Source organism: Genypterus blacodes, unplaced genomic scaffold, assembly GCF_046128005.1.
Source record: "Genypterus blacodes isolate CSIRO-AG114 ecotype Tasmania unplaced genomic scaffold, CSIRO-AGI_Gbla_v1 ptg000012l_1, whole genome shotgun sequence".
NCBI classification, from domain to species: domain Eukaryota; kingdom Metazoa; phylum Chordata; class Actinopteri; order Ophidiiformes; family Ophidiidae; genus Genypterus; species Genypterus blacodes.
The window spans coordinates 5124232-5144895 of NW_027466826.1; the positions used below are offsets into that span (position 1 = coordinate 5124232).

General features: G+C 39.7%; 1 protein-coding gene across 1 annotated transcript in view; it reads right to left on the minus strand.

Moving 5' to 3' along the window:
• Positions 1 to 20664, minus strand: part of adgrb3 (adhesion G protein-coupled receptor B3) — a 101587-nt gene that overhangs the window by 62927 nt on the left and 17996 nt on the right. The gene's annotated exons all lie outside the window — the stretch shown is intronic.

The following is a 20664-nucleotide window of genomic DNA, read 5'->3' on the forward strand; positions in this document are numbered from 1 at the left end:
ATAAAGCTGAAAAGGCTGACCTTACATGCAGAGGGCCTAAAGGAGGAATTCTGACATTTCATCTAACCATTCAAAATTCAATTTTATGACTAATTAAAGCTGTCTGATCCACTCATAGGGGTGTTCTAATCAATCAAGACCAAAAAGAAATGGATAAGAAAAAGGAAATGCATAGAACTTTGGTTGTCTAAGTATATCTATCTCTTCCCTGTGCAGGTTCAGGTAAGCTGCTCAATAATCAGAACGGGAGGACATTGCCACATGCACACAAATGTCACAGCCTATCCTTTGATGCCGATCGGGATCTTCAGAACAATGACTGCGCGGAGAAACTAACTTCAAACGCACGTTCAAAGGTCTTTCCAACTGATTTCATCCCGTCCACGTCGTATTCGTTTAAATTAAGAAGATGGTGCACAGTGGACCGTATTGTAGGAGAGCATGGACAGGTAAAGTGATGGTTAGACGAGAGAGATGTGGGCAATCACGCAGCTACTGTGACATGTTTCCTCTGAAGCGTGCGTCATGATGCACGACCCTGCTTTGTCTATGTATCTATCTATCTACGTATTGGAAATCATTTTAAAAGCAATGCAGACTTGCTTTATTAGCTTTAAACTGCAAATAACAATGAAAGCTTATGGGTAAACAGACTCAGACGTGTATTTCAGGACACTTGATAGAGGAGAGAGCCGCATCATCATTGATATTTTGTTCAAGCTTTATAGGCACTTGAATAGGGTGTTGCTCCTTTTCTAAAACATCTAAATGGAATGAACAAGATGTTTTTTAACATTGAATGTTATTAGGACATGAAAAAAACACTGAGCTGAGTGTGTGGAGGTCATCCACTTTGTCATCATAGACTCATTGACTGAATTATTGCATGCATGAGGACTGTTTTTCTATACAAAGAGGAAGAATTTCAAAAGCAAGGAGCAATATAAAATCATTCAAAGTGGCACAAATGCAGCACTCCAGTCTCTGTTATTGTTTGATGTGTTATTCAACATCTATCCATCCATTATTCTGTTTTCTATTCCAGTGCGGAGGCCACAGTGTTTCTGGAGGTTATGCTAGCATCCATTTGGCAAGAGGCGGGCTAAATCCTGGAGGTCACTAGTCTATCCCATACCGTCAGAACACATGTTCACACGCACATTCACACCTGCGTGTTCCCAGTTTGCCCAACCTGAATGTTTTTGAACGGTGGGAGGAAACTGGCACACCTGGAGGAAACCCACACGCACACGCACGCACGCACATGCACGAGGAAAACATGCAAACTCCACACAGCAGGACTGAACGTTCCTGCTGTGAGGCGACAGTCATTACCACTGAGCCAATGTGCAACGTTCACATGATCATAATTACAACTTTAAGAACGATTTGCCTCCATAAAACAAGTCAGCACATGGAACAGCAGCATTCTCCTGCCAATGACAAATAATTCATTTACCAAAACTTTTGTATCTTGAAAGATGTGGTCATTAATCACAATGTCAATGAGGATGCTTAGGCAACAAATCACCATAAAACCACAGGACCAAACTTCCCATTTGTGTAATGTGAGTAATTATCTAGATCAGTCTGAACAGGAACTTTCAAAGTGTTCACCGTTTCCTGACAAGCCAAAATTAAGTGTAAAAAACGTAGTTTATGTTTATCTATGTTTTACCAAGATGCAGGGAACATAAGTCCCGAAAAGCCTGCGGTTGTATGGAAAGGAGCAGAATGTCAAAACAAGACGTCATAATAGTGCAGGGGAATAAGAGCAGCAATTTAATAGAACTACCAGCATTCATGCCTGTGGCTATTTGGTGGTAAACATGAACGATAAAGCAGAATTTGAATAACTGGAGATGAAGAGTTTTGTCAAATTGACGTAGGTAAAATAAGCCCAATGTAAAGCGACTCCGTTGCAGTATGAGGTAATAAACACAAATGATGCATTTAGGTTAAGATGAATCTGTTCTGAAGATTAAAGAGGTCACACTGACAATCATTGACCATCATGCTTCGGAAAAAGAAGGAGAAACATTAAGAGAGATCACGATCAAGTTCCCTTTGCTTTTGTGCAAAGTGTATAATCTTGACAACATGCTCATGCATTTTGGCCTAAGAACTATAAATTGAAATTCAACAGCTGTTACAGCAACCATTAAATTTCAGCCGCAGCACAACTGACAAATCTGCCGCTGAGTGACATTTATTTCCTGAAAGCATTTGAGGACTAAACACATTTGCCTAATATATTTGAGTTGATTTTTTTTTTAGGTGACCTTGTTAGAAAGTCTCTGTTTATCACACGGTGAAGCAAACATTCAGGCTTGTTCCAGTAATCATTTAAAGATGACAAATGAAGTCAAAAATCTCCCAAGAAGGAAAAAGACGTGTCTGAATATGTTTTGATCCAGTTTTTGTATCTCAAACCTAACAGCTTGATCTGTAACATTATTTAGTGAGCATGAGGGTTGTCTGTGAAATACATAAATGATGCAAATGACACATGACCACAAACAAACATGATGGTTTTGTCGACAGCAGTCAGAAAATTACGGAAAATACAAAAAATAAATAAAGAGCAGCTTTAAAATCTATTGTATCTAACAGATTGCACAGATGCTCTAAAGGAAATGCTGTTTATAATCACACTGTATCATCATCAGTCATCTTAATCATAAGCTGTCATCATACTGGAATGAACTAGTTGCCCTTTCATTCAGATACAATACACATGGAGAGACAAGGCCACTGGGTGAATGCATACTTGCTAACTTGCATGATGTTTACAGAGCATTAACTGCAGAGAATGTATTCAAATATATTGCTAGACTGCAGTAATCATCCATCCGCTGTCTATATTAGTCCCTATGAGCAATGTTTGTTCCATTAAAAAAGCAAACAAGTCGGTATTTTTAAAATTTTACAATCTACCTATGCTGTCTCCCATCATAGAGGTTTGGATGTCAGCAGGTTAATCTTTCATTCGGATGATTGTCTGCTACTTCTATGACTGCTGGTGTTACACACTGATGACACCAGACACAATCAAGCAGGTTAAACTCCACAGGTCCAACATGTCTGACTGTGTAAGCGGACAGATAAGAGACATGATGGAACAAGCAAACAGAAATCTACAGGCTGTAAAACGACAGACAGACAGATAGACAGACAGATAAACAGATAGGTAGATGATACACAGTGACAGGTATGACTAAATGCATTAAAACAAATTGCAATATATTCATTTGAAAGAACAATAAATTAACACTAATATATCTTTTAAACGTGGTGTCGTGTGATTGGTTTAGTCATCCACGGCAACCATTTTGTCTGCTTATCAGAAATGATCAGCATGCAACCAATCAGATTAGACTGAATTAGACACGCGGAATGAGATCAGATAGCTTTGAGCAAAAAAGAACTCTCTTTAAATTTTGGAAGCTTGCATTATTGGTTGGCTGGTCTCATGAGCCAGACCGTTTTGCAAGTTGACCTGATTAAGAGATATGTTTGGCCACTTTAGAAGGAAAGAGGAGAAACATATTTTGTCTTAATCAGCGTTGGAAGCTGATTTTGAGAGAGGCAACGTAGCAAACCCCGGCATTGGATGCAGACATAGACATAATGGCAGCTGTAGGGCATCAAAAACAATGACAAAACATGTCTGTTATAATTACTGTCCAGGCAGCCCCCATCGCTCTGGTTACTACTGGCCTGCAACCTCAACAGGTGACAATAAATGAGGCTTTGATAGAAGGATACCAAACACAGATTCTGAGGTAACAGTGTTAGTGTGTGAGCCCACAGACCTCCACTACAGCCTCAGTGCTGTTCAAACCTGGATAATGCTGGGCTCTATTTTCCAGCCCAAAACAAACCATTTATCAATGCCTGGTTTGATGCACTGGCAGCTTTAACCCATCACTATTCAGTGATGCTTTCATGTTGAATTAGTGGTCGTATTTATAAAGATATTCAACCTTTATCTAATTAATGTCCCACTACTAAATACATGACGTGCACATTACAAACAAACCAACACAGAGCACACTATCAAAGAGAATTAAATCAAATGAGTTCTCTGGGTGTATGACCCTTGTCATCGCCAAAGCTTTGATCCACAGCATGCAGGGAATTTTAAGCTTAAGCACTGGCAATGATCACAGCAGCCCCAGAGAATCCATTGGAAGACATTTCATTTCCAGGTTCATCTTCACTGTGTGGACACGTTCCATGTGTAATTTTATTGAAAGGCAGTTAAAGCCAGCCCGATGGCCAATGACTGATGTGTCTAACCTTGCATGAAATGAGCCTTTACTCAGCGGCCCCTATGAGAAGCTTCTATCAGGGGCCGCTCCGCTTACTGCCCTCCATGCATGCCTGCCTGACTGACTGACTGTCACAAATGTAGCTCTTAATGAGAGGCACTTCATTACCCCTGCACTTTGAAGAGTGGAACTACCCAAAAAAGAGACAAGGGAAGAGTCCACGCAGACCAGGATGAAGGATACTTCCCTTCCCCTGTGTCTCTTTAAGCAGGTGAACTACTGAGGTTAGCCAACGTCATTTGTAGTACTCTTCACTGCACTCCTGTAATTGTTAAGTACTAGAAACTACTTTCAGATGTGGATTTCCAATTTCGCTCTCTAATAAAAATATTATTCTTAGTCTATATGGGCTCATCAATTTGTTTGCCTTCTTTGGGGATCAAAAATGTAATAATGTAAGTGCTGGAAAATTATCCAATTCTTTGCTGGTTGATCCTGACGCGTCCATACAAAATAAACAGCATTTGCAATGAACAACAAGTACATTATATAAATACAAAAGAAAAGAGAAGAAAGAGTTCCAAATGAAAACATTGAAATGAAAATAAAACCAGGCATTAAGAGAAACAATGCCTGCATAAAAATGAAATACATTACATAAAACATCAAATATGCATTTACTCATAGCAGATTCAATTAGTAGTGTTGATTGCAACATTTAGAATCATATTCCAGTACAGCACATTTCCTTAATTTCCCACAGAAAATGTGAATATTTGGGACCCAAATGTGAATGACCTATTTTCAACATAAAATGATGATCATGATGATGATAATGATTATGATAATAACACTGAGGACGCATTTGTATTTCAGAAAGCCACTTCCACACGAAAACAGGTTGTTTCAAGTCACTTGAAGCTGAAAAGCAGACTAACAGTTTGAAAAAAGGCCTCACCAATCGATTAAAATGTCCTCAATATAACTCTTTACACTCATTATACAAACCCTTCACCATTGGCGGGACCATATGCTTGAGACAATCTAAAAAACTCAATTAGTCCTTCATTAAGAAAATGAGGGGGTTGCATAGAATCAGATAGAAATTACGAATTGTCCTCTGAGACATACAATTATCCATCATATTCCTTCTGCCATCTGTTTGCTTCCTGTTGACTCTCCTAATGACTTAGATTGAAGCCAAATTAGAATTCTGTACAACTGCCACTGCACCTCATTGAAAAGTGAACTTGCAAACAAAATGGAGAGAGTGCAGTCAGACAAGCACTTGGAATACAGTCCAGTTGCGAGCAGAGTGAATATATTGTAGATTACTGATGTGTAGGCAAATAAAGGGCTAGCGGAGATTGCATTGATAATTTACAGCACAATGTTAAATCACAAGGTTATTGAGCAGTACCTCGCAAAGCAACCTAGATGGAGCTCTGACGTTATCAAAGCACTGCATCAGGGAGCCCTGTTGCTGGGTGCTGTGAGCAGATCATGCCACCTCCTTCCCGTACACTTCAGAGAAGAGGCATTGGCACTCTGTTTTCACATTATCTCAATCATCCAAACATATGTACACAGAATCCGAGATGAGTCAAAAGCCCTACAGTATGATCCATCATCTCACACGAAAATATGTCATGATGTAACGCCACCTCAAGAATTAAATTAACATAAGCATCACAATCATTAAAGAAATTGCGTTGATCAGTTCTTAGGAAGATTGCATTTTGCTTAAAGTAAGAATAAATAGCAGCAGTAATAGGAAATAGTGATACTCATGTCCCCTTCATGTAACTTCCTCAGAGATACAGGCTCTGAATGACAATGTGAAAAATGTGTCGTGTTTTCAGTTCAGCTGCATGATCCTATCAGAAAATGGATCCGCCAATGGAGCACTTTAAAGCGAAAGCAATGCCAAGATTGAAGCTTATAACTTGCAAAACCACCAGCCTTTTCAGAAAACAAGCCTCTGCTGAGCCACCCGTGACTAAAAGTGGGGCTGCTGCAGGGATGCAGCTGAAAGGACTACTGTGCACCGACAGAAACAGAGATGGAAGCGGATTACTAATGAAACCAGTTCAGAAAGAAGAGTCTGATTACATGAATAGTATAGCAGCAACACATTCTACCTTGTATGAAATGCCGCAATCTTGTAAGGAACATAAAGGCCAACAAAATTCAGTTATACTTAACATCATGATAGGTTAGGTAAAGTCACTATTCTTGTACATGTTCAGCAATCAACAAAGCTATTTTGCTGATCAAAGGGATGATGTTTCATGTCAATCCCTACAGGTTTTCCTTGGTCATCTTTAGAGGTATGCTTTATAATTACAATATTACAATAATTACACTGTTCTGCTGGGGGGTAATGGAAGACTATGGAGGGAACTCTTGGCACCAGTGTAGAAACACACAACCCCGGTAAATGACCTGGCAGGCACTGACACTGCCAAGCTCAATGCCGCTTATGCCAAGCAATGCATCTGTCAAGTGAGAAACATGGCACATTTTTTAGCACCTTTGCAACTGCAGCCAATTTCCAAAGAGCATACCTTGTCCTTTTCTGAACCATTTTGCTCTGCGCGTCAGGTAATGACCTTCAATTTAGGAGAGTCACAGTTGGGCGTCAATGGAAATCCATCACTAACATTATGGACAATTATACATCGAGGAAAAAAGGAGGACAAGATGTGAAGAAAAAGAAATGTGTTCTGCAACTGCATGGGGAAAAAGGTGGTGGGACGATAAAGCATTTCCAATAACCCCAAAATGGAACTTCCATGATTAATACTGTCAATTTTTCCAAAGCAGAATCCATGTCTGATCCTTAGCGGTGTTACAACCCACTGCTTCAGACTGCCGCCCTGCATCTATCAGCACGGGGGAACATTGTGTCATATGCAACTTAGTCATAAGGAAGATGCCTGCAACATACCCTCTCTTTGCTCATTAACTACACTCCTGTTAAGAGCAAATATGCTCCTTGAAACAATTACAAGGACATAGCGGCCATACGGAAATGTCCTGAGACTCGAGCATAGCAGGGGTGCAAAAGAGTTTTGACGCTCCACTTCATTGGATCTGGTTAGGGAACATAGGAAATATCTCACTTTTTATTCTATGATTCACAACCCACTACCGCACTGAAACGTAATTACCTAAGCTTTTTATTCATCAGCTAGAATTAGCATATCTGGGCTGCTTGACTGTTTTCCTTTTCAAAAGGAAATATTCTTTGTTCTCCATTTTCAAATTCATTCATCAAATGCTTTTAGTTGCTGGTTTCTTTTTCAAAAACATTTTAGTGGTTAAGTTATGACCGTTTTACCTGAATGATGCTTCAAACATGACTAGATGACCAACAGCTTCAGCTTGAATTCAGACTGAACACTGAAATATGAATACATTGTGAAAATATGTTGCTACCAAATATAATATTAGTTGTTGTTATTGAAATTATAAAGATACTACACCTGATTTACAATACAACTCAAAACAAATGCCATGGCGCTGTAGTTTGCTTTTATTTTTGTCCATTTTTCATTTATCATGGACGTCCTAATTTGTCATTTCTTATGTGGCATATATTTACTTAATCTGAGCAATTGCAGAGGTAAAATCCCACAACGGCATGAAATCCCAGAATACTTACTTTTTTTTTTTAGGGGAAGGTGGCAGTCAACTCACCTTTAGTATTTTTAGTCTTTATTTAGACTGTTGGAGAGTGGCTAGGGAACGGGAGAGAAGTCTGCAGAGATTTAGTCCGAGGACAGAGGGGGCATTCGGCTCCAGACACAGGAGATATAACCACTAGAGGATCTCTGGAAATGTGTAATATTCCAGAGACAATAGCAGCCTTTGACAGCCTGTAATCACATTCTAAGGTCAAATATGACCTCTCACCTTACAATGACTCCACAATACAATAGTATATAATCTGGTGATGATGCTCACAATTACGATTTCACAATATATTTACAATACATTGCAATTAGGCCTTCACTTACAGGGCCATAGATCTTTGAATGGACACTTTTGGATCCCTGTGCTATTTCAGTCCAAAGACAGAAGTTACGCACGCCAAAATAAAAGCTCAACATATCTTGTGGATGGATATATATAGAAATAATTATAATAAGTTAAGATATTTGTATTCTTTTGCACGTTTGTATTTTCACTGATCTTCTCAAATGGATTGAAAAATACATGAAATACTGAGGGAAGGGGAAAGAAGACAAGTTCATAATTCATCATTTTAAGAGAGAATAAACAGCAGCAAATTTCCCAGAGGTACCTGGTGTTATTATGTAAGAATTACGTCACAATGTCGACCAGAAGCCGCAGCACATTTTTGCACTCATTAACTGGATCATCAAATGTATCATTATAACTGAGATTATTAGGAAAATTAGGTTACCATGGCTTTCATTACTGTGCCTCTGTGTGCGTATTCAGTTCGTGTATGTGTGTGCAAATAAATCAAAGCACATAAGAAGTGATGAATAAAAAATTAAGAGTGAAAACAGACTGTTTTCCGAAACAGCCGCAAGCAAGTATCTCTCAACCACAAAGCAATGCTCATCTGTGCCATTTTAAATCATCTTTAATACGTCCCAGCCACTAACAAAGTGAGATTGGAGCTTAGAGTTTACGGTTGACTGAAGTCTACTTCTGATTTCTTGAAGTGATAATTAACTAATTTGGTCCCTGGAAAGAGAAAGCAATCAGTCCATGGTCAGGCCGACCTCGTTGAAAAGCAAAAGACTACCATAAACAAACACATCAAACAAAAGAGAAACCTTGGCCAGTTCTCCTCAGTTGTCTATCTTTCAGTTCTTTCCACCATAGAGTGAACAAACTGCACAGCTTGGTTCAGATCTTAGACAGAGTATGAAATTACTTATCAGTGGCAGCTCCTTGTTATATTCTGCTGCAGAAGCGGCCAAGAGTGACATTAGTATTGGAAATTAATTGTTTTTTAATGTGCACGTCTTCATCGTCCACCACCACATAGCCATGCACCATTACGGTGGTCAATTAGCCATTCAACATCTTACCACTGGCCAATATATGGAATTGATTATCACACTCCCGAGTTTTCCCTGCAGCTTTTCATGTCTAGAATATTAAGTATTTGGAATAAATTGGTAGACTCAACAAAGTAAATTGAATTAGCCTCAACCTAAATGCAGACGTTTAGCAACAGAAATATTTCTCTTTTCATACATACAGAACAGCTAGTTACAAAATAAGTGTCTAAAACTGGCAAAACTTTAATATTCAATAAGAAAACTTTCTAATTTCCTTCTTGGATACAAGGAAAAAAAACAAGCCCTTTCTAGCTTGCTCCTGAGCCTTTGGGCTAAGAGGACAATAAGAATGACTGAAGTGCATTATCTGGGCACACAATGGCTGCTGTCCATTCAGCTGTGCTTTACAGAGAACCAAAGGAGGGAGCGGGAGCTGGTGAGGTACACGGTGCAAAAGAACGAGGGGGTTTAAAAGCCCAGCACACCGCAGCCCCCCGATAGCTATGGCTGAATGGCCCGTCCGGCCTCTTGTCGACAGGTTCACATTATTGTCGATGAGCCTGTCTGATATGCTGTGAAAGCTCTCAGGTATTCTTCCGTCTCGGACTTAAAATGACAGGTGAATTTAAACAGATCCGTCTCTGTGATTGTAGTTGTCGCTGTCACAGATGTTCCCTAGTCAAGTGATTCATTTGCATGGAACAATGTGGCTCGACCATCGCTAAATATTAACAAACACCATTAAGTCTTCAAGCTGATCAGCCTCCTTGGTATAATTATGTGTTTTGCATACAGATGCAGAATAGGCACATATGTGCACACATTAAAGAATCCATAAATAGTGTGTGTTGTGTGTTTACTGCAGTCATTTTTTCCAGTAAGTAGCATTCAGTATTTATTCATCTGAGGCATCCACTTGTGAATACTGTGTTTTTCACACAATAAACAAAGTATCATCTGATGTGTGCCTGAGTGACAAAAAACCATTTCCTTCCCATTCCCAGTGAGAGCAGCCTTAATGAGCTCCTCAATGCAAAAAAAAAAGTGCAAAAAATGTAGCACCATGTAGATTTTTTTCCGCTCTAATCAGCAAAGTAAAAAGACTCTAAGATGCCTCACTCCAATCTAATTAGAATTTATTAAACTAGGAAAAAGTTCAAGGACATCAGCGCATGCATTCTCTCAGTGAGTTAGACAGCAGGGAGCCATAACGCAACAAATCGCCAACGCAACCACCCCTTCACCTCACTGTAGAATGTTCATTTACTGCATTTCGTCTTGATTTTAAAGCAGTTGGAATCGTCGGGGTGCAGGAATTTTAAATGTTAGATAAATTACTGACATTTGACCGGTAATTGCGTGTCTCCAGGCATAGCTTGATATAATAGAGGGTAGTCATGGTGCACAACTTGCAGTATTTTTGTATTTCAAGGGTTATTCGAAAATCAAGAGACAGAACAACATGGAACTAATGGTGTAATCAAGTCTATCAAACCATAAAGGAAATGTACTATTTCAGGATGTTCACATACAAAGACTACCAAAGCCATATTGTGGAGGAAATGAATGCTTACGAGCAGATTGATGCAGTTGGCAAAATACATGTCACCTGTCATAGATGATTGCAACTCCAAATTGCACAATTAGTTTATGTAAAGACTGTGTGAAATGGTTCGTAAAAAGTATCACATTTTGTTTTTGTTATCTCACATCTGTAAATGTATAAAATTCACACTCTCTGGATATGACAAACATTGATTTTACTGTGCTGTGCAAACAAATGATTACATTTTAAGATTGCAATGCCGTTGTCTAGTCAAAAACAAGTCATAGACCGAAGAGATATTTGACGTCTTTATGCCTTAAATGGGCAATTTGCAACAGTGGAGACAATGGAATATAAACGATGCTTACAATGTTGTGAATTGCTTGATAAGTAGATATATGAGAAGGATCTGAACAATGCATATAATGCATATCGCATTTCAGATATATGAAACTATGATTAACAGTAGATTATATTTCATTATTATATATATTTATTATTATAGTATTTACAATTTATCTGGGTTTTGTCATGGTCACTGCCGTTTCCTGGTGCTGTAATAAAACATTTCTTCTTTTCAAACAGAGTCAGACACCATATTAAAGCCTAGAAACATAAACCGTTTTCAGCACAACACGAGACCATGAGGCTAAGTGTTGTAGTGTCTCTGTAGCGTTACTATAGAGACAATGAGAACACGGTGGAGGAGCTGCAGCTTGTAGAAAAGTGTTCTCCTCTCACTATTGTAGGTTCTCTCAAATGTTGTTGTCTTCACTTTGTTAGGATCAGACTGTAGCTGCTTACTGTAGCTGCTTCTTCTTTAAATATTCCTCCATGTAGTATTTAAAACTTAAGAATCAATATCTTGTTGACCGATTTTTATCAAACAGAAGTTGGCAGTCAGTTACAAAACCAAAGTAGTAAAGCTTTTTCTTACAATCATGGATAACTATTGACTATTCAGCTCTTTGCCTCCTCAGCTTGGCCTGGATTGAGGCTTTGGGCATTAGCTTCTGAAGGAACGCGATCTCGAAGATTCACATCCAAGTAGTGTAATTATTTGTCATTACAGGGATTTAAATTGTGCTGAACAGAAGTGATTTTGATAGGGTTATGCAACCACAAAAGCTTGATGTCATTTGGGTTTTATTTTTCCCACTTATTTGGAACATTAAATTGCTCCCTGGCGGCTTCACTTCATTTTTGCAAAAGCCACATGCAGGAGCTCACACACCCCGGCTGTCCATTTCACCCACAGTGAAATATTGAAATGCAACATTTCACACACAGTAAAATTCACAAACAAAAGCACACCAATCTTGTTTTTAACCATTGTGTTCAATACGCAGAATCAATTGTTGCTTTAGGTTCAATTACTGGAAAATGTTGCACCGCCACACAAATCCCCTACTGTTAGCATCACAACAGAAATACAATTCTGTTTAATGATAGGTTCTGATTATGTGTTGTCCTGGCAGCCAGATGTGTTGTGCCTTAATTAAATATATTTCACACATGTTACACCACCTGCTTTGATTACTCTACTAGAAGTTGAAGTAAAATATCTCTGAGTAATTAAGTCAACAAGGTAGTTCTCACATATACACACCAGGTCATTGGTCAGTGCAGTTTGTCCCATATAGATTATGAGTGAACCGACTCACTGACAGAATAACAAGCCTCACAGTTATTGTCATGGCTGCAAACACAAATAACACAGATATCATAGAGAAGACTATTTTCCTGAGCATGGATTCAATGCTACACAGGTGGTCTCATATGTCCTCTTTTGCCTCCTGCAAGCTGGGCAATAACAACGATCTTCACCAAGTTCCCTCAATCTCACACTGTGAGAAATAGGTACAATAACATATACCCTGTAATCTGTGTCAGACTGTGCGATACCAAGTTCAATGTCTGTCCGAGCCTATTTGATGAATGCCTGGAGAACGAAAAACAACTACGCAGGCAGAAACACGTCATCAACTTTGTCCGTCAGTCTGCGCTCAGTGATAAATTACTGAAGGTGCAGTCTAGCTGTGAGATTTGTTTCCCACATTTTTGACAACATGACGTCGCCATGGGACAACAACAAGTGGAAACTAGATAATTATTTGCTAGCCGAGAGATAATAATATGAGGGAACTAGATAATGAAGTTGTGGCCACAAATTACTGTAACACATGGCCTTTAAATAATAACGCAGTGGCTCCTGGCTGCACCTGATCCTGGCGCAGGATTTCAGGTCCTCCTCCTGTCTGTTAGTGAGATCAATGAGCTCCACTGGGTCAGAAACGTGCAACAAGCAAACTCTAGCACTTTGATCCTGTGTTCAAGTGGCACCGACCGACGATATGCGGAATGACAACTGAACCCACGCGGACGCCGCAAATCCACACATTTCCTGTGCTGTCAAGTCGGCTCTGCCGTTTGGAGAGTTGGTAGAGTCTGGACACCGGTGCCCCTCCAGCAGCCACAGTCCACAATACAACTGAGCCTCCATTTTGATGAATTTGTTATATTGTTGCATGCCAATCCTACTTTAAAATACATCTGAATAGCTTTGAATATATTAGATAGACAGGTAATGAAATGCAGAACACCCACCACCACTGAATTTAATGTGTCAAATTTACACAGTTAAACTTTCTGTGCCTATTTGAGAATATGACAATAATATATGATAGAAATATGCTAATATGGACCCAATTTCAATAACAGTTTTAAGACAGCCATGCAATTACACCTTGAAGAGAAAAAGGAGAAAAAGCTGAATCTGTGTGACTTCTGTCTGTACATTTCAGAAATCAATGTCTGATTGGACTTCAAAGTGCATGTCTGACTGAAACTGTCATGAAAACGTTTTTCCTGAGGCGGCGGAATAACGCTCTTAGACTGCCATAAGTCTAGAAACATCACATCATCTGAAGCAGACAAGTCGGGCTGGTTTATGCACCATGTTTTCACGGTCAGACTGACGGGCAGATATGAGCCTCTTATCTACACAGAGACCTTCAAGGCATTGTTAACGCCAGACAATTATTTCATTATTCTAAGTTATTCCCATGCAAATCGCTGCAGAGCAACATCTGGCAATCATTTCATGTCACCGAGTTAAGTAAAGGCAGACGTTGTGATCAGCAGCCAGCTACCAACAGCTACTATGTAAGTCTCTTAGAAAATGTGTTACAAGGAGAACTCCTCTTCTTTTGTGATAGCTTTTATTTGTCCATCACTTACTGACTCCGCATCGATGGCGTTGAGCTTTTGAATCAGTTTGTTGCCGTGTAAAATAATTGCAGCTATTCTCCAAGGGATCAGGTGACTAGGGTTGGTAATGAGGGGGTGCTATTATGGATGACAAACACTGTAGGACACAACACAGTATGGTGGATCTGTTTATGCCTTTATTAAGTCTTTGTACCGATTGTTCTTTCATATATGGCTCCAGGCCTTTTGAAGAAAGAACTTGATGGACCCTTACGCTGAGTTTGAAGTTTGAATCAGATAGGAATTTAACATAATTGACAGTATCAGTGGTCTGCCTGCAAGATTCTCCACTACTCTGATCTGAAAAACATTCAGAAAAACTTTTTTTATTCAAAGTCCCTGGATCTCAGTCAGTCGTTATCGTAATGTTTTAAGTGTGTTTGATTCATCTGTGAGATCAAATGGCGGAGAATTCAACATTTCAGTCACCTGTCTGTCTGTGTGCTCTGAAACTCTCAGCGCCTCTCTACATCGCTCCTTCTGCAGCGGTCACCGATCTAAAAGTGCAACTGCGTTTCACTCAATGGCTTATTTTGGATCTCCTGCCTTGTCAATTAGATCTGTTTCCAGCGAGAGACCGTGTTGTTCCCGCTTCCCCGAACTAAAGGAAACGGCTTCCTCACGGCACCTCTTCTGTCTTCTCATACCCCTGCTGGATCGGCTATCACTGGGCCCAGCTGCGTCCACCGAGCTCCTAAGCCATTAACAAACAACCCCGTACCAACTGTCAGCCATCAAAGCTGTCAGCCAGTTTATCTATGTTTTGGGTACTAGTTGGTCGGCATTTTGCCCGCCCTTCTGCCCACGTTCTTCCTCAGCGTGCATGTGTTTCGTCACCCTTTCTTGTTATTACTGTCAGCAAACTGATGAAATTTCCTGACCGCTATGGTTCAAACCCCCAGAAATTGACCATTTCGCACAGACAGTACATAATAGATTGTTCGCAATTCAAAATGGCAGCCAATTGCTGTGTGACATCATATGAACACACTCGATTTCCGGGAAAATAATGAAAGGAAGGTTGTAGGTATTTTCAAATGGTTAACAGTGAAAGCGAATGATTGAATAGGAATAATCTTAGCAAAAGTACGTTTTTTAAATTAGGGAGACCTTGATCCTAATTCTGGATATGTGAAGTGAGATTTGAATTGATTGAAGCCATCAATAATGACTGTACAAGTGTAACATCTAAGTGTCTCTGGTTTCCATTAGTCAGGATGCTAGGATATAAAAGGTCTTCTACTAGGTTTCCTGTATAATGTTTTCCCTCTTTAATACTGGTGCTAAACGCAATCACTTAAACTACACCGGTGAAGATTACACATAAAAGAGCAATTGAAATTCATAATAGGAATGCTTCTATAACAATATTGATTGGAGCAGCAAGACAAGGCACATTTTTATAGCTTGTTGCAGTTTCTCCCGTTAAAAACCAACACATTTTCACTCGGACCCATTTTTCTTGGCAACAACTAGTAATCCCTGCTGTGAATTTGCAGAATTAGTCCTGAGGCAGACGGCCCTGATATTTATTCCAACAGGGTTTACGTATCCTCTTGGAATCGCTGATTTTGCCATTGGCAGCTACTGTATATTACTGAAGCTTTTAGACACATTTATCGATCGGGTGTACGCATGAGCAAAGTAAGTCCATATGATTTTGAATACGTATTACACAAAACCATCTTCCCTTGCCCTTCTGCACATACCGGAAAGGTCATAATTGTCTATTACAACCTAGAAAAATGTTAAGTTGCCAAATGTCAATTCCAAATAGGTTGGTGTAGTTTAAATCCATACGTCTATCTTCTTTAAAATTAAATATATTATAAGTAAATATGTATTCTTCATCGCGGAAAAGACCATGAATGTAAAGATCCTCATAGAAATGCATGCAAAGAATTTCATTACAACACAAAATGAACCAATACTTCTAATACATTTGTTGGTGTCAACTCTATCAAACAAATTAGGTGGATAGACAGACAGACAGACAGACACAGACCTGGAGTACATTTATAGGTTAATGCAAAATGCAATATATCCATTTGAAGTTGGAGCAATCAGCAGTTCTTGTGTGTCTGCAGCCTGCAGTGAGGAGGCAGGATTCATTATATGACATTCTCAATAATTCATCGCAAATGAGCCCTTCCTGTTTCTCCCCCGTTTCAATGTCTCGGTCAGCCGTGGCTTCCAGTTACTCACCTTCTAAATGATCAACATATGATTAACCCCCCCGTCTCGCTTTGTGAAAACCATTCTTATTACACATCAGAGACCCCTACTTTCCTACATATCTGAAAGCTTACAGTGTGTGCAGCAGAAGTAACTTCCTGGGGGAATTTCACAAATGCAAAACTCAGTTGGAGGGCTTGTTATCCTTTCTTGCTCGTGTCACACTGGGCTCTAACATTTATTCATAGCTAGAGTCTCATTCTTCACTTTCTTTTTCCCATTATAAAACTAGTTAGTTTGGAGATATTATTCTCACCAATTCATACAGAGCACCCCGGGAAAAAAGGGGCCTGGATACATGGATCAAGTAGCACAATTTAAAGATCAATCCAGCTTTAACCCTGCACTGAGCTTTGTAATGATGATTTATATGAAGGCAAACCCAGGTAATAATGAACTGAATCTGCGCATCACCATAAAGGTGATTGTATGTTCTGCAAATGAATAAATCTTGCATCTTGAAGCAGCGTGTAAATTGATGCTTTTGAATGTGTGGTTTTTATGATAACAGAAACAGCAAAGATATTTAGAAAATCACAATTCATTGTCTCATGGCTATAAAAAGGTATTTCTTATAGGAAGAATGATAATTTTTATCTTAAACTGCTCCCAAAGTCTGTTTTTTATTGACCCCTCCCTCTCTTTGTCCTTCTATCTCTTCAGCAGCTCTTCTGAATGCAAAACAAGGGGAAGGCAGAGCAGAAAGCAATGCTCAAAGCAGCACAGACTGCGACTTCTGAATTTGCAAAAACACTTTTGTCTGCTAAATGACTGAGCGTCTGCTGGCTTTTAGCTCTTCTTGGAAAACGACCATGCTTATTAATGTTAGCCAGCTTAACCATGTTGTTTGCACTTTCGCTTCCACTTGAAAATCCAAATCTGGAAAGTGCGTGAAGAATTAAAACCCTGCCTGGTAAATAGCTTCGTGAGTCTTCCTGCATCTTCACAATGTAGGCACTAGACCGAAAACTGTGTAATGTCGTCTTGGCTGGATGGAATAATTAGGATAAGGAAAGGAGGACATTTCTGATGTATTTGTGCGGTACTCAGTTTGGTCACTAATATTCTCAACTGTTTCAGATGGGGTTCAACTCCCAAAATAGCAAATCTGCATATCATTTGTAAAACATACATAATTAAATCTTAAAAAGAAGAGAATCACATGCATAGTTTCTTGTTACCAAGCAACCAAGTCAACCAATGTGAATACCATTCACTCCACATTAAAGGCGGGGGCGAGGGTATTTAAGGATGGTGTGTGTGTGTGTGTGTGGGGGGGGAGGGGGGGGGGGGGGGGGGGGGGGGGGTACGGGACGGGACGGGACGGGACATATCACATCAATTCATAAGTAAGGTGTTTGAAATTGAAAATTGGCAGATTTAGAAGCATTATTGAGACTACCAGGTAGATGTGACTTGAATCATAAGCAGTCGGCCAGTGGTGATAATTGGGGTTATAAATTATCTGTGTAATTGCAAAGCCTGAGATAAAAGAAAGGGAGTAAGAGGGAAAAACAACTAGCAATGGGATTTGGGTCATTTTAGCTTGTTTGTTGTTTATCGTTGACACAAAATAAGATGACTTCTTATTATTGATCTTATTGTTATTATTGTTATTATTACACTTTTTCCTCTCGGACACGATTGCTGAAATCAATGAGACCAGAAAACAGACAGCTATTGATTAATATGTGCTTAAAAGACGAAGTGTGAGATGTTGAATAATGTTGATTACATTTGCTTTAGGAGTGTGCTAATTTAATCAAAAACATAAACAAGCTATGATAAATGAAAGCAACATGTGGATTTGGTTTAGAATTATAAATCTCAAATGTATTGAAATTACAACAGTCAAATTAAATTTAGTTTTCCGACAAGTCATAACTCAACGCTGCGGTAAATAGTGAATATTGCTGCGTTGTAAATCAAATGTTTTGTGTGTACAGCCGCACCGTACTGCCGGTGAAAGTATTCAGGAGAGGACGTAAATGTCCAAAATTCATCTGCAGGCATCCACGATCGGCCAATATACCGCCTATGTTTATGCGCTTCTGTCAAGTTCATTTCAGTTCAGCAGCGAGTAGGAGGCGCACGACAGTGCCACCCACCTTTTTATGGCCGTCGACAGCCCGTCTGCGTGACGGATAACTGACACGCACAATGCACTTGAATAATGCACACGTTCCGAGTGCGATGCATGCAGAGTTCAACCGGTGGACGAACATCTGCATTACTACCTCTCAATGCATTTGGCCTTACGATGGCGGAAATGTATGCCTATTTAAGAAGCCCTGGAAGTATTTCCTATCAATGCGTAGTTTTGTGAACAACAGAACCGACTGGAAAAAGCTTATTTTTAACACGAGATTAAGCAAAACTAGGATGAGCACACAGTTCACTGAAGCTCTCTGAGGTGCGTGTTCCCCAGTTACCTAGCCTATTTTTCCTTTCGTTTTTATACATATTCTCACCTAAAGAATGGGTTTTGAGGGCTTTTTTGTGGCTCCACCCTTTTCCCCACCCCGCATTGTTGATCTATTTTTGGACTGAGCACCTGCCTCCTATTAAGTCTGTGCACATTCCTGGGTGGGGGGTGGGGGGGGGGCTGGGGCAATTACTGCATATTGAACAATGCAACAGAATGAAAATGAAGCAGTTACAAACTCTATTTCACAGGTATGAGGTGTAGACAGTTGCCTTCAGTCCAGCTCTCTTCCATTATACCCATCACACTCCGAGGGATGAGCCGTCAAGGGCTTTGCAGATCGCCCCAAAACCTTCGCCATGCCATTAATCTAAATTAATACCCTGGCAAATATGTCATAATATTGGGTGTGAAATATGATAAATGCTCACTCCAGCCCATCCATAATTAAGTCTCTTTAGCAAAATGGCAAAATTTCAAACTGCAGATGAACACTGGCATGGCCCTGGAAGCAACACAAGTGACCTTATGCTTTCACCATAAACAACCCGCTAATAGTGAAGATTGCCCTTTAAAAAGACTTGACAGGTGAAATAAAGTACGGTGCAGCAGGGGTATAGGTGTGAGACACATACAAATTTGAGCATGAATGAGGAAGAGTTTACTCATGTATTAAAAACTTGCTCCTTGACGGCTCAGTAATTAAGGATGCGTTCTGATCTGAAAATATCTTTGGTTAAAATTGACTTGAGTTGTCAGCCAACATGAAATTGGGTATTAGAGGATGGTCAATTAATATGTTTTAATTATTTTATTTCACATTTGGTAACATACATACACAGTGCTGCAAGTATACAGCATCAATTATACATCTGAAAACCGGGTCTGAAGGCTTCTGAGTTTGAATAAATCCTGTCATCCCTGTGTGGATAAATACTTCACCAGCATCTGGAAAAAACCTCCACCTTTCTGCAAAGGCATATTGAAAAAAATGGAAATGCACACCGCCTGTATTTTCATCTTGTCAAAGCACCATGAAATTTTAAAAAGAAATCTCACAGCTGCATGATACTTGCCTAACTGGTTCATTATATCTTTTTTCTCAGTTGTCTTCTGAGGTAAATGACATAAGGTATTGTACAGCCCCAGGTGCCACCCTCTAACAACACTGGGAGGGGAGTCTTCAATCGCTGGCCGTCCTGATAATGAGGTGGAAGACAGTGCCGGCCTATGGCCAGCTGGGAAGCAGAGTCCACTGGTGAGTCATACGCAGTCTAACAGGCACAGCTTAAACATGAAGGCAGGCTGCTGCAGTCAGACTGATGTCACAAGTGCTGGAGGACAGGCTAATAATAGGACATGTTTATGAAAATATCAAAATATAACATGCCATAGGGTGTCCTGATGACTCAAGAAGCAGGACACACACAATGTTCTGTGATTTTCAATCTACCTCAGTACCGGTTTTATATAATCAACCAGGCAATCCACGTACACAACCTACAGATTGAATATTAAACTAGATCCTGGTGTTTAAACTGTTTTGTTTTTATTCAGCAAATAACAGACTCAACCGAGCTCGCCTGTTTGGCTATGACATGACACTGACATGTGTCAAGTCGGGCGTGAACAATATTATTTAATTATGTGGGTCTGTTAATGAGTCATCTGTGTCGAATGTATGCGTTTCCGTAATTATACAGCAACATCAATTCAAATTTGACAACATCTTCGACATGATGAGACTACAGACCTCTGCTGCAGTGCAGTGAATAACAATACAAACAATAAACATCTGAACCAGCATATCATCACTTGCACTGTATCTGAATCTATCTTTTATAAGTATAAATGTTTCCGTCTTGACAT